This window comes from Erithacus rubecula, assembly GCF_903797595.1.
Source record: "Erithacus rubecula genome assembly, chromosome: 2".
In the NCBI taxonomy this organism is placed as follows: Eukaryota; Metazoa; Chordata; class Aves; order Passeriformes; family Muscicapidae; genus Erithacus; species Erithacus rubecula.
The window spans coordinates 16,659,782-16,672,029 of NC_136685.1; positions in this window are offsets into that span (position 1 = coordinate 16,659,782).

Consider the following 12,248-nt stretch of genomic DNA (forward strand, 5'->3'; position numbering starts at 1 on the left):
CTATTGAATCTCCTCCAACTGCAGAGCTGAGTGAGAATTTTATATGTTGAACAGCTATAGAACTGGAGCCTTGAAATTGCTTTTTAAATTATACATAAGAATCATACAGTTTATGTTCTTCTAGCACTCTCTCAGTTAGCTTAGACAATATTTTCATAAACTGCACTCCTAGGAAAGGAAATCAATCCATCTGGACTAGATAAGAGAGAATCATTAAGTATTTTCCCTGCTCAAATATTAACATAAATTAGTAAAATTTATTTAGTGTCTTGAGAAAGGAGTGCTCCCTTGGTCAGTACATCAGTGTTATAGTCTAACCTCAGTGACTACTGAATCATAAAAAGTCCTGTCTTCAAACATGAAAGTTTTTGCATTTTTTTCTCTTTTTTAAAATGCTAAGGATAAGGGATGAAACTGAGGTTAGAAAAGCATAAAGGATGATAGAAATCTCAGATTCATTTGGGTTGCTTTACTGGTACTGAATCAAAATGTTGCATCAGCACTGCAACAGATCTCATGCATTTTTCTGATGTTCAGTGGTTTCTTAATCTAAAAATATTCCATTTGTGTTAATGGTGGTTTTGACAGAATAAATACCATCTGAGGTATTTATGTATATATATTTATATATATACACAGGCAGGAAAAAGAGTGTAGAGTAGGCTTGCCATGGAAACAACAGGAATAAAATTTATAAAATTAAAAGAGAAAGGGAAGACAGGCAGTTGTCATGAGCTGCCCACTGAGCTCTGTGTTTTCTGGTTTTTAGCACCAGTGTGAGACAGCTGCATCAACAGGATAATTTCCAGTGTGCCCTGAACACTGAGAAGCTGCTTCTGCTGCTTGATCCATCAGGGTCTGTCCTAGTTAAACAGTTTCTGAGAAATGTGTGTGCCCAGAGCACTGGTCAGCAGGATGTGCTGTGGCTGCCTCTTGTGACCCCCAGCTTCATATGGGGCACTTGGCAACTCCCATCTCCACAGTTTCTCATGGGGGCAGACTTGACTCCAAGGGAAAGACAAAAAGTAAATGGTAAAACTTGGATTTACAAATGATGAGGGTAGGGACACACAATCCACATCCATGCTAATCCCACATCCATGCTGGCATTCACAAACAACTCCTCTCCTTAACTGGCTGGAGGTGCTTGAAGGGCTGAGTCTCCACACTGTGCTTGTGGAAAATGAGATCCTGAGCTAAGGAGTATTCCTATTGCCTTACACCAGCCTTTTCATAACTTACAGTTTCAAGAGAAAGTTCAGTTGTGAAAATTTATTGCAAATAAAAGTGACTTTTTTTTAATATATCTTCATACAGCTCTGTTTGATTGTCCCAAATATTTAACCAGCAAAACAGTTAGAACAGCAGCAGATTTCATCCACTGTATCCTAGAGTATTCAATTAATGTGAAAATACCTTTCTCCAGTCGTGCTCAGAAAGTCACTTTGTATGAAATGGGAGACAATATGTGTTGAATAATGACCTGATATTGAATAAAGATTCCCACTAGCATAGGATTAGTAGCCTTAACCATTAGCAAGTTTCACGAAATGCTAATAAAATATTTATTTGGCTATTACTTTTCTTGACCTATTAGTTCAGCTCACTAATGGATTCAGTCTTCCCAGACAGAACCTTATACATTCATCTGAAGCTTAGCTAGCCATTCTCCTCAGTAATGATATGTGAATTTTTTGGCTAGATATATTTTAATCTATAAAATTTGAAGTGAATCTATACATATCTATACATATATATACACACACACACACATATAACAGTATGAATATATAAGAAAAAAAACCCACTTATCAGTTTTAACTCACATATTTTCAGGTACAGATGATTCGAAAGAGACACTCACTACTTGGTCCAACAGCCACTGATTTAGAATATTACATTAAGAGTCAGAAACTACTTACTGTATACTTTATATTAGGATAGACTAGTCAAATGCATACTCACTGAATAATTCCATGATTTTTTCCCTCTATCTGAAATCCTCCTCTAAGAACCTTTTAATGCATCTTGATTCTGAGAGTCTCCTTGCCATACAAATCACTCTCATTCATATTAATGTCCTTTTTTCATGTACAAGAACTGGGATGTTGGAGGCAATATATATCGAAAAGGCTTTTTGAGAAAAGATTTCCAGAATTCAGAATTTTTGTCTTTTGTGTGAAACATAAAGCAAGTACTCAAAATATCAGGTATAAATACATTCTTATGAAAGTTTTTTCAATTTAATTTATCTGGATTGTGGTTTAAAGCAGGCACTTAGTTCTATCTGTATAAGATGCCTTGAATATTACAGTTGTAGAAAAAAAGTTTGATTCCATCATAAGTTTTGACAAGCCTTTAAACAAAGGGAGTATCTGGTAAGGACTGACAGGGTAGCAATAGAATAGAAATGTTTTCTTCAAGGGAAGCCACAGCTTTTTGCTAAAGGGCATCCACCAAATCCCAGCTCATAAAAATTGTCAGGCACTGGAAATTTTCATTGCCTCCCAAGAGCTGCTTGTATTGTGCTCAGCTGGGAGGTTGATGTGTGGGATGGATTTCCCAGTGCAGTGTAGAGAAATAGGTTGCCTCCAAAATACAGAAAATTATTCTAATCAGTTTTTGTCATCCTCCTTTCTCGTAACTTTTTGATGTGATTCAAAGATTTACCTATTTCATATAGATAAATAATGTAATAAATATGTAGTAATACAAACAAATGTAAATAAAATAACCTTAAAAATAACCTTTCTCTTACTGAGAAAATATCAATATTTAAGATTTTTTATTTTAATTTAGGGAAGCAGCAGCAGGTTGGGGTTGGTTTTTTGTTAGTCTGTTTTGGGTGTTTTTGTTGTTTTGGTTTTTTTTTTTTTTTTTTTTTTTTTTTATTATTACTATTTGTTTGCTTGTTGGGTGTGGCTTTTGTACTTGTTTCTCCTTCCTAGCCTTTTTGCTACTATTTCACTCTATCACCATCTCACCTTGGCTTCATTAATCTCTCCAAAGCTAAGTGTCAGCCATCAGACATTTAAAGTACTATGGGAATTCTTTACAAACAGGGCTTAAATGAATGACAAAAATGACTAGTTTGCCTGCTATATGTAAAGTCAGTAACAGAAAAAATGAACTTGAACAGGCATCTGTAATTTTTTCCTCTCTTTCTATAAATGTATATTTTAAAATAGATGCTTCAGTAACATTTGAAAAAAAAATGTATGTAAAGTATATGTACAAGAGGAGAGAAATAGTAAAATGTTGAATCATGTTGCTGCCTTTTCCCCTGGGGTGCAGCATGTGTAATACATGAGAAAGATGACATCACCCACAGAAGGGACTGGATTCACAGACATGCTATAAATAAATCATTCAACAAAATGAAGAACCAGCAAAAGGGACAGCCAGGGTCATATTCTTAAACATGCATTATTTACCCAATAATCTGAATCATCTCCTGTGATCTTTCCAGTTTCATAGGCACATGCAATAAGCATTTTCATCTGAAAAACAAACACACACCCTGTGCCCCCATTTGTATTTATGTTTACAGCTAATGTGTACAGAGTGAATTTGAATAAATCCCACTATACACAGTCACTTTTTTGTCATTTTTATAGAACCATACATGACTACAGTTTTGGGTTTGTTTTCAAGAGCAAGATGGAAACACTCCTCCAGTCCCAGCAGGCTGGTTCCATGGGCTGTAAGGAGTCAGTGCACAGAGGCTGAGTGTGGCTGAGCTCCAGAGTCTACAAGGGAGACAAAGCCACGAGTCCCAAATCCCACAGAGTGAGCTCCAGGGAACCTTCCTGCCCCATGAAAACTCCCCCGATGCAAGCCTCAAAAATTATTTTGGGATTTAGTTGCCTGCACCTCTTGGACTTTCCAGATTTCAGGTGTTATTCAGAGTACCCAGACACACCTAGATCCCTGCTGAGGAGGTAAAGTGCTTTTGATGTCAGGAAGCTCATCACTGCCTAACTGCAGGTGATTGAAATTCCATGCTGGGACAGGAGCTTCTCCCAGCACTGGTTGGGATGGCTATACAGCCTGCCCAGTGTGATTAAGTGAGCACCATGGAGAGCTGATATCTTGGTTTTCTGGTAATTCAGAAACATTACAGGTGAGGGGCCCTGCATCAATGGGATCAGTATGCTTAGCATGAAGCTGCATAATTTGCATAGTTTCTTCCTAGAAAATTTTCTTTTCTATGAGAGATCTGTCTCTGGCACCTTTCTGAGGCTGCAGCTCTTTGGAGACCTGCCTGGGGCTTGGGCAGATCCATCTCTCTGCTGAAGTTGGACCATGAGCACTCAGCACAAGATTCACGGAGGCAGGCAAAGCAAAAATATGCACAGCAATATCGCCTGTCCTGCAGTTATTTGGATAAATCATGGCAGCATCAAAGAAATGTGTCTTCCTCTTGGGGGAGAGGGTGTTGGGATTCCTGTTTAAATTTAGTGCCTGGGGAAGTGTTTTGCAGCAGAGAACTCTGAGAATGCTCTGTCTCCTTCACAAGTGAGCTTTTCTGCTATTTACAGCCTCCAACCAAGTGCCAGACACTGCAACCTGGTAAATGCACAGATAAATATGGATATGCATTGTTCTGAACTGGGACCTTGTAGAATGCTTTTGAGATGATCCACGGATCCTAGTCATAAGGGAGAATGCATTTATTAAGAAAATGCATTAATAATAAATGGAAATAGTATTTTATTTTATATTGTATCAAATAATATAATTTTCTTGCATAGCTTCAGATCTTACTTTTATTTTTTTCTTTGTCCTATATTTTTGTCCCAGAGTTTTCCCATTCTATAAAACCTGTGTCCTCTATTTCCCCTATTCCTTATTTTTTACATTTTCCTTTTTACACCTCTGTAAATTTAAAAACCTTTTTAACTCTGGAAAAGTGTAAAGCAACAGAAAACTGAAACTCTGTAATTCTGTCTTTCTGTTACATTTTAAATACGTTTTCCACTTTTTGAAAGTTATAAAGTGGCAAAGTTACAAAGTTTCATTTTACTTGTTTGATCTTTAGTTTTCAAAGTTGAGGAAGTTTTGAAAAGTTACAGAGTGTCAGAAACAGAATTCAAAAAGTGAGAAAACATCCCAGACCTCTTTCATTCGCTCATTTTCGAGAGGAGTGGCACTGGGGAAAGGGACAAGAAAAGGTTGTTAAAGTATCTTGACAAATAAGGGTATAGAAACAGTACAAAATCTTTATTTTGAAAACAAATAGTTCTTTTAGTTGGAATCAATGATTTTAGAGATCTTTTCTTACTTACACAATTTATGGTTCTATTATTTGATTATATTATTTGATTCCTCTCATTCATTCTTTTCCAGGTGCTCTTAATTTCACTTAAAATGTGCCAGTTTTTCTTTCCTTCTTAAGCACAGCTAGAACTAATTAGAAGGGTGTATGTGAGGCAGACTCACATATAAATTTAAAAGTAGTGAAAAGAACCATAGACCTGACATATAAGATGACTGGGAAGTAAACTACAATATTATAAAAGAAAAAAAAAATCAGGAGAATATTATAATCTATTTAAAGACAAGATGAAATGCATGTATAATAACAAAGCAAGACTGCAAGAGTCAGCATGAGAAGAACAAAGACATGGACCAGGATCATAGCAATGCCATGAACAAGGACTGAAGAAAGAGAAAAAAGATTTTTAGAGCTTTTGATTCTTCTCCAGCCTTTTCCAAGTGATCCTGATTCCACTTAAAATGTACTAGTCTTTTAAAAAACATGGTTAGAACAACTAAACGGGAGGTTTTAGTGGTTCTAAAACAACATTCCTGTACAGTCAGGAATCAGGACATTTGGAGAAGGAATCTGGTAGCAGGAGAAGGATGAAGATAAGAAGTTTGTGTGCTTACCCTATGTGTGGTCTCTAGAGAAATCATGGTTATATGATGTCGTGTAAGGCTGTGATAGCACTCTGCAGGGACAGGAGCTCAGTTTCTCCAAAGGCAAAGGACGCTTGTTAATCTTCAATGAAAATTAAAACAACTCAGGTTTTGGTAGATTTCAGGGCTCATGTGAATCATAGGGATAGAAAAATAAAAGAGAATACATGTTACCACTTGCTTGGGCAGGACTTGAAAACCCATTATACAAGCAAAAAATGAATATAGCCAACAGAGCCTGCTCCCCAAGACACATCATGGAAAGTGATATAAATGCCCTGCAGATGTTTTTCTGTGTGCCTAGAAACAACCAGGATGAGGCACACTGAGGCTTAATATCCTTTCAACGTGTCACACACATATTTATCCATTTTATCCTGCTGTCCCTTCTCTGAATTGGGTAGAATGGACATCAAGTAGGTCGCTCCAAAATAATCAGTAGCCTGTCCTTCAGGAAATGTCTGAGGAAAAGTGTTGGAAAGGAATGGATGAAGGCATGTGAGAAGTGGAAGAAGATTGATGTGATCCTCATGCTCTTTCTGTTCTCCAAGTAATACAGACACCAGGACTGAGCTGGACCAGACTCAGCTGTGTGAACTCAGGCTGGGGTTTGATGGGAACACAGAACCATCAGAAGCACTCCCTGCTCATGGCTCCTTTGAGTTCTGGAAGGCATGGTAGACATAGTTACATCAATGATTCCTAAAACTGGGTTTTTGGGGTTTTTTTTGGTTTTTTTTTTTTTTTTTCCTTGACCCACTACCCTTCCTACTGCCTGTCACATATCTGTGGGGCTCCCAAACCCACCAACCTTAATTGCTCACAGCTGTGACCTAGAGTTTGGAATTGCTGACTTGGGCAGACATAAACATTTTTCTTGTATCATACTCAAGAAACAGGGCTTATCTATGTATTCTGGGATAAATTATTAAGCTAGCATAAAATTTAGTTCTTTTCTGTGATGCATCTTCCCTCATATAAATAATTCTCATTACATTAATAACAACTGTGTAAAACCTGTGGTAAAATGAATATTGGAATAATGCTGATTAATTGTAAATAATTCAGAAAAAATATTGTGCAGAGGGAAAAGACACTGGAAAAGTTGCTTTACAAGGAAAGTGGGAAAGAATTCTACATGTTTTTAGATTAACCAAGTGAGACTTAAGATGGGTATGGTAACATCATAATTATTTGCAAACCGGAAATACCATGACTGAAAGGAGTAGTTTATTTTGGCACAAGGATTATAAGTAAGCATGACAGGATGAAACTTAACACCAGATCTGTCAGCCTACTAGATGAAGGGAGCTCTACAACCACTTCTATTTAAAAGCTGGATTTGAGAAAGAGCTATTCTAGGAGAGCATTCTCTACTGGTATAAAACATGTCCAAATACACTTCTCTTTGCTTTAATTTCAACAGTTCAAGTTGAAAAACTGCTAGCATATTTGTGCAATGGCATGTGTGTTAACAGTACTATCAAGTAGTATGAATGAATTGAATGTCTGCTTAAGAATTTCATATGACTACTTTTATTCTGAGCTTTGGCAAACTAAAAGCAGTAATGAACCCTTCAAACTTATCAGAAAGACAGAGAAATATTGGCTGCTGATTTTTTTTAGAGAAAGGGAAGAGGTGATGGAGGTCAACAGGATTGCTAGTAGAATCCCCTGTGGTTTCCAGTGATTTCACAGTAATATGTAAGTAGTATTTAAAACCTAAATGGAGGACTGGTGAACGTGAGTGGGAAAGGGAAGCTCATTCTGCACTCCAGCTTCCTTAATTCTTCACAGTGTGAGCTGATGAAGCCACACTATTGCTGTCAAAGGCCAGGTTAACATTTAATAGCCCTGTAAAACTTTAAACTTACTTTCAGAAAGTCTTAAAACATTCTTACAGCTTTGATTAAAATTCAGTGGAACTATTAGGCTTAACCACTACCTTTCATTTAAGATAACTTTGAAAAGTCATTAGCCTCTGTTAAAGGAGAAGGAAGCTGAAGTAATAGAAATCTCAAACAGCAAAACATAAACACAAAGCACTGTTCAATCTGGAGACAAATGTAAGGTGGCTCAGGGATCCTCCTTACCCAAACAGATGTGCTTGGATTTTGGAAAGCAAAGAGAATGCCCAGACAGAGGAAGGGAAGAGTGTTGGCTGGAGGGGTAGGTGCTCTGTGGCTCTAGGGCCATGCTTGCAGTGATAGGATGTAGGAAAAGGTTTTATTTAAGTAGAAAGCTGTCTGAAAACCATGATGAATGTGAATGGTAAAACTCGTGGTCAGATTTGTCATGCTTGAGGAAACAGATAATGTACAGCTTTTTTAACTGTTATTTTCTTCGTAATTTATTTCTCTTTCTACATAAACCAAACTGTAAGATAACAAATTTTGTCTAGTGAATAAACCCACCAACAGTGATGAAAATAAAATAATCCTTTGTTCCTTTTGATCATTCTGTTCTTCTGCCTTAGCTGAGAATTAATCGATTCAGAATTTGATATACTGTACCTGAATAAAAGTTCATTAAAATAATTTAAACAAATATCAATAAACCACATGTAAGACAATAATTATGCTTCAGACCTCAGGTTAACTAACTTGGTGACAATAGTTGTGGTTACATTTTTTCTAGGCCACAGAACTTCTGGTACAAAACTCCCAACAGAAGTGGATGAGAGAGACAAATTTTAAATGCCAAATTTCATATTTTCACATTAATTTTCATAAAATGAATCAGATATACAATTTTTCTTCATAAAGGAATTATTTCCCTAGACATAAGAGCTAAATAGCTTTTTCTAGGTGCTGAGCATTCCACAGCACAGAGCCAAAATGAGAGAGTCCTGTTTGTATGACTTTTAAATCTTCCACTCTAGGCTTCCCAGGAAAACAAGTCCTGAATGTGCAATATATCCAGGACTTGTTCACATGGCAGCTGAAAATCTCCTCTGGGAATCCAAGCCATGAAGAAAGTACTGCTGTGGATCACTTTGCAGCTGTTGAAAAGTAGACCTGGCTTCTGCTTACTGCTAGTCACCTGAAGATTACCATCTCCACTACCACAATATTGCCATAGATCATTTTAGTATTCCTAGGAAAAAAAATCAGATAAATTCTCTTAATTTGTTACTGAAAGGGAGATCTCTCACCTTGCAGTATTGACCAATATGAATATAATTTTATTACTTGAGAAGCATACAAAACTACTTTTGGAGCTATCAGAAGAAAACTAAAAATGCAATTCCAATATACAGGACATATTTGTTTACATATCTCAATTATGAGTTCATGAGGCATCATTTGCACACCTCACCATACAACCACCCCTCATAATTGAAGTCCAAATCAAGTCCAGCATGAAACTTTATGTCATCTACAAACTCCTACTGTGAGAGGTTCTTCTCTCATTTTCTTCCAGTAATGCAGTGTTCAGCATAATTTCTGGGTAATTCTAAATATCAATAATGTATCTTTGTCTGTAGATGCACTGCATATGAAAGCAATTAGGCTCAGGGAGGTCTCAGTCCTTACTGTAGCTAATTCCACCATGCAGTCCAACTTTCATTGTCATTTGTTGTTGCAAAAAAAGGGATCAAAAGTTTGATTCCGTGATAATGTAATGGGTACAACAGACACAGTTCTCTTCAATCTGATGCTGCTGACAGGAAAGATGGCAGTGTGTGGTGGCCTTTCATTACAAGGCTCAGGATGACCCCCTGGCTCCAGTGAGGATGGCACTGAAACTCTCAGTGGTTTGGAAGGCACCAGTATTTATTTTATCCTTATTCTATAAACCTGAGTTTAAATGAGTTCTTTTTCTAGAGGTCATCTCATCTTCACCTTCAAAGGATGAAAGGGTTGTCCCTAGGGTAGCATTCATCTCAATTCAGCCATTTAAAACTTAGGGGTCTATCAAAGTGCATCATTCAGGTTGCCTCACCTGAAAAAATGATACCTAAAGCAGAGAGTCTGAATTGTCCTCCAGAGAGAAATAATGAACTCTGAGATGACACAAGTGGATATCCAGATATTGCATCATTAAACAAGGTGAAATGAATCCCATCTTACATATATAATGATTGGCTCATAATTAATATTAAAACCAAGAAAAAGATAATGAGCAATGAGACCTGTATTGTGAAATATCAAACAAAGGCTGATAAATAACTAACACTACATTAATGAAAGAGGGAAAAACTATTAGAACTTACTTTCTCAATTTCTCAATTCAAATTCACTGATTGATCTAATCAGATATAATTCTAATAAAACTGTGCCACCAATTCTGTGGAAATCTTATAATTGCTCTGTACAGTGGCTTCTGTTTGCTGAAGACTGTCTCTGACACACACCTTGCCATTCATTGCATAAGGCAGTTGTCAATTATGCTTCAGTTTGTGCAATTATGCAAGAGTCTTATTGCTGTTGGCATGTGTCTAAATAATACAATGTGTTTCTGAAACAATCTAATGGCTCAGCTGAACTAAAACAAGCTTGCCAATGCAAGACTTGAAAAGCTGACACGATGTCTTAAGGGTGTTGGATATGATATGTTCCAGTAATGAGATTTTAACTTTATATATTTTCTAAACACAATTATCACATGATGGTTGAAAATCTGATAGCATCCATGTGTTTGGTAGATACAGCAAATAAATGTTATGGTCATCAATAAACTTTTAGTAGCTTTCATTTAAAAAGGAAGTGTGCCTTTGGCATTTCTACCTTTCACTTATCTGTGAATGATTAGCACAAGATCTCAAGTCAGATAGTCTTCACCTCTATATAATATTTCTAGTTGTCACTAAAAACCTTTTCAGATGCTTCAGTCAGATAACATCACCCTAGAATCTATTATATGCCCAGTCATTTTATAAGTCAATTATAATTTCACATATTTGTCTTCTTCTTTATGTTTGGTACAGTTTTTGTTTATGTTTTTGGTTTTTTTTTTTCAAATTTCTCTGGATTTGTCTTCCAAAGATGGCAGGAGTTTGAGATATTATGGTGGCTCTGATCTGCATGAGCTTCTCAATCAAAAAGCTACTGAGAATGGAATTTAGGTACAAGTGATATATAGATAGATATGCACATGCAGATGGATAGATAGACAGATAGATACTAACGTCATATCCATAAAACTACATTATTTTCTGAATTTTCATTAAATTGTAGTCTGATTTGGCCACCTCCTCTGTGGTAATTAATTTTCTTTATTGCCTCTATGACATCTTGACTTCATGAGCCATACAGGTTTAAAAGTCTTATAATATGTAGACTTTTTTCTTCCTGTTTCAGCAAAGGAAAATATACAGCCTAACTAATGGTATTGGAAAACTCATCTCACAATAGGAACCTAGAGGTAAACAACTGCATTTGCAGTATATAATCTCCTCTGCAAGATTTCTAATTATTGTTATGCTTGTGTAGTCAGGAAATCATGGTCTATAAAGCAAGCCTAATTTCCTGTGGCTTGCACCTGAACACGATAAAAGCTCTTGATCTCCTTTCCTTCTCCAGAGGCAAATCACAAAACTGTGACATTGCTGTTTAATCCTACAATGAGTACCTATTTCCACCCATGTAATCCTGAAAGTGTTACCTTGATGAATGCTGGACCAGGGTCTCTCTGGACTTTCTGTGCCTGCCTTCACATTTCCCTGTAACAAAATGAAGATATGCAGTTTTGTTTTTTTTTTTTTTTTTGTGCTCTCAATAATTGTGTGAGTTTGGCAAAAGACACTGATTATCTTAGGCAAAATGGTTTTTCTTCTTCAGAATTCTATGCCAGCTTGGGAGGGTGCTTGTGTTAGACAGAAAGTTAATTACTTCTTCCTACAACAAAGAGAAGACTATATTGATTAGATGTAGCTGTGAAAACATTTAAGAAAAAACAAAGCCCCGGGTTTGTCCTATGTAATGTGAGCTTTAGTGCTTGTGACAGGTGCCAGATTTACAGCACTAGAGACTAAAATCCTCCCTACCCAAGGCAGGTATGGCTTTCCCCTGCCTGTCACTCAGCCATGCTCCAGTGGGAAAAGCACCAGATGTGCAAAAGCACTTCATTGCCGCTTAATCCTTTGGTGCTGATTTACTGGGATTGAATAAGGGACATCAACTTATTTCACATGGGCCAACAAATAGCATTGACTTTGCAGCCTCTGTCCAACAAAGCTGTTAAGCACATGCAGAACCTTAACATCATCCACAGCACCAGCTCCCTCAATTCCAGTGCTTTAGGTCCTTATTCACTCCTGCCTTGGAGAGGAGTTGAACTCCTGACTTACAGCTAAAATGTTTCATATCCTTTCACTAATCCTC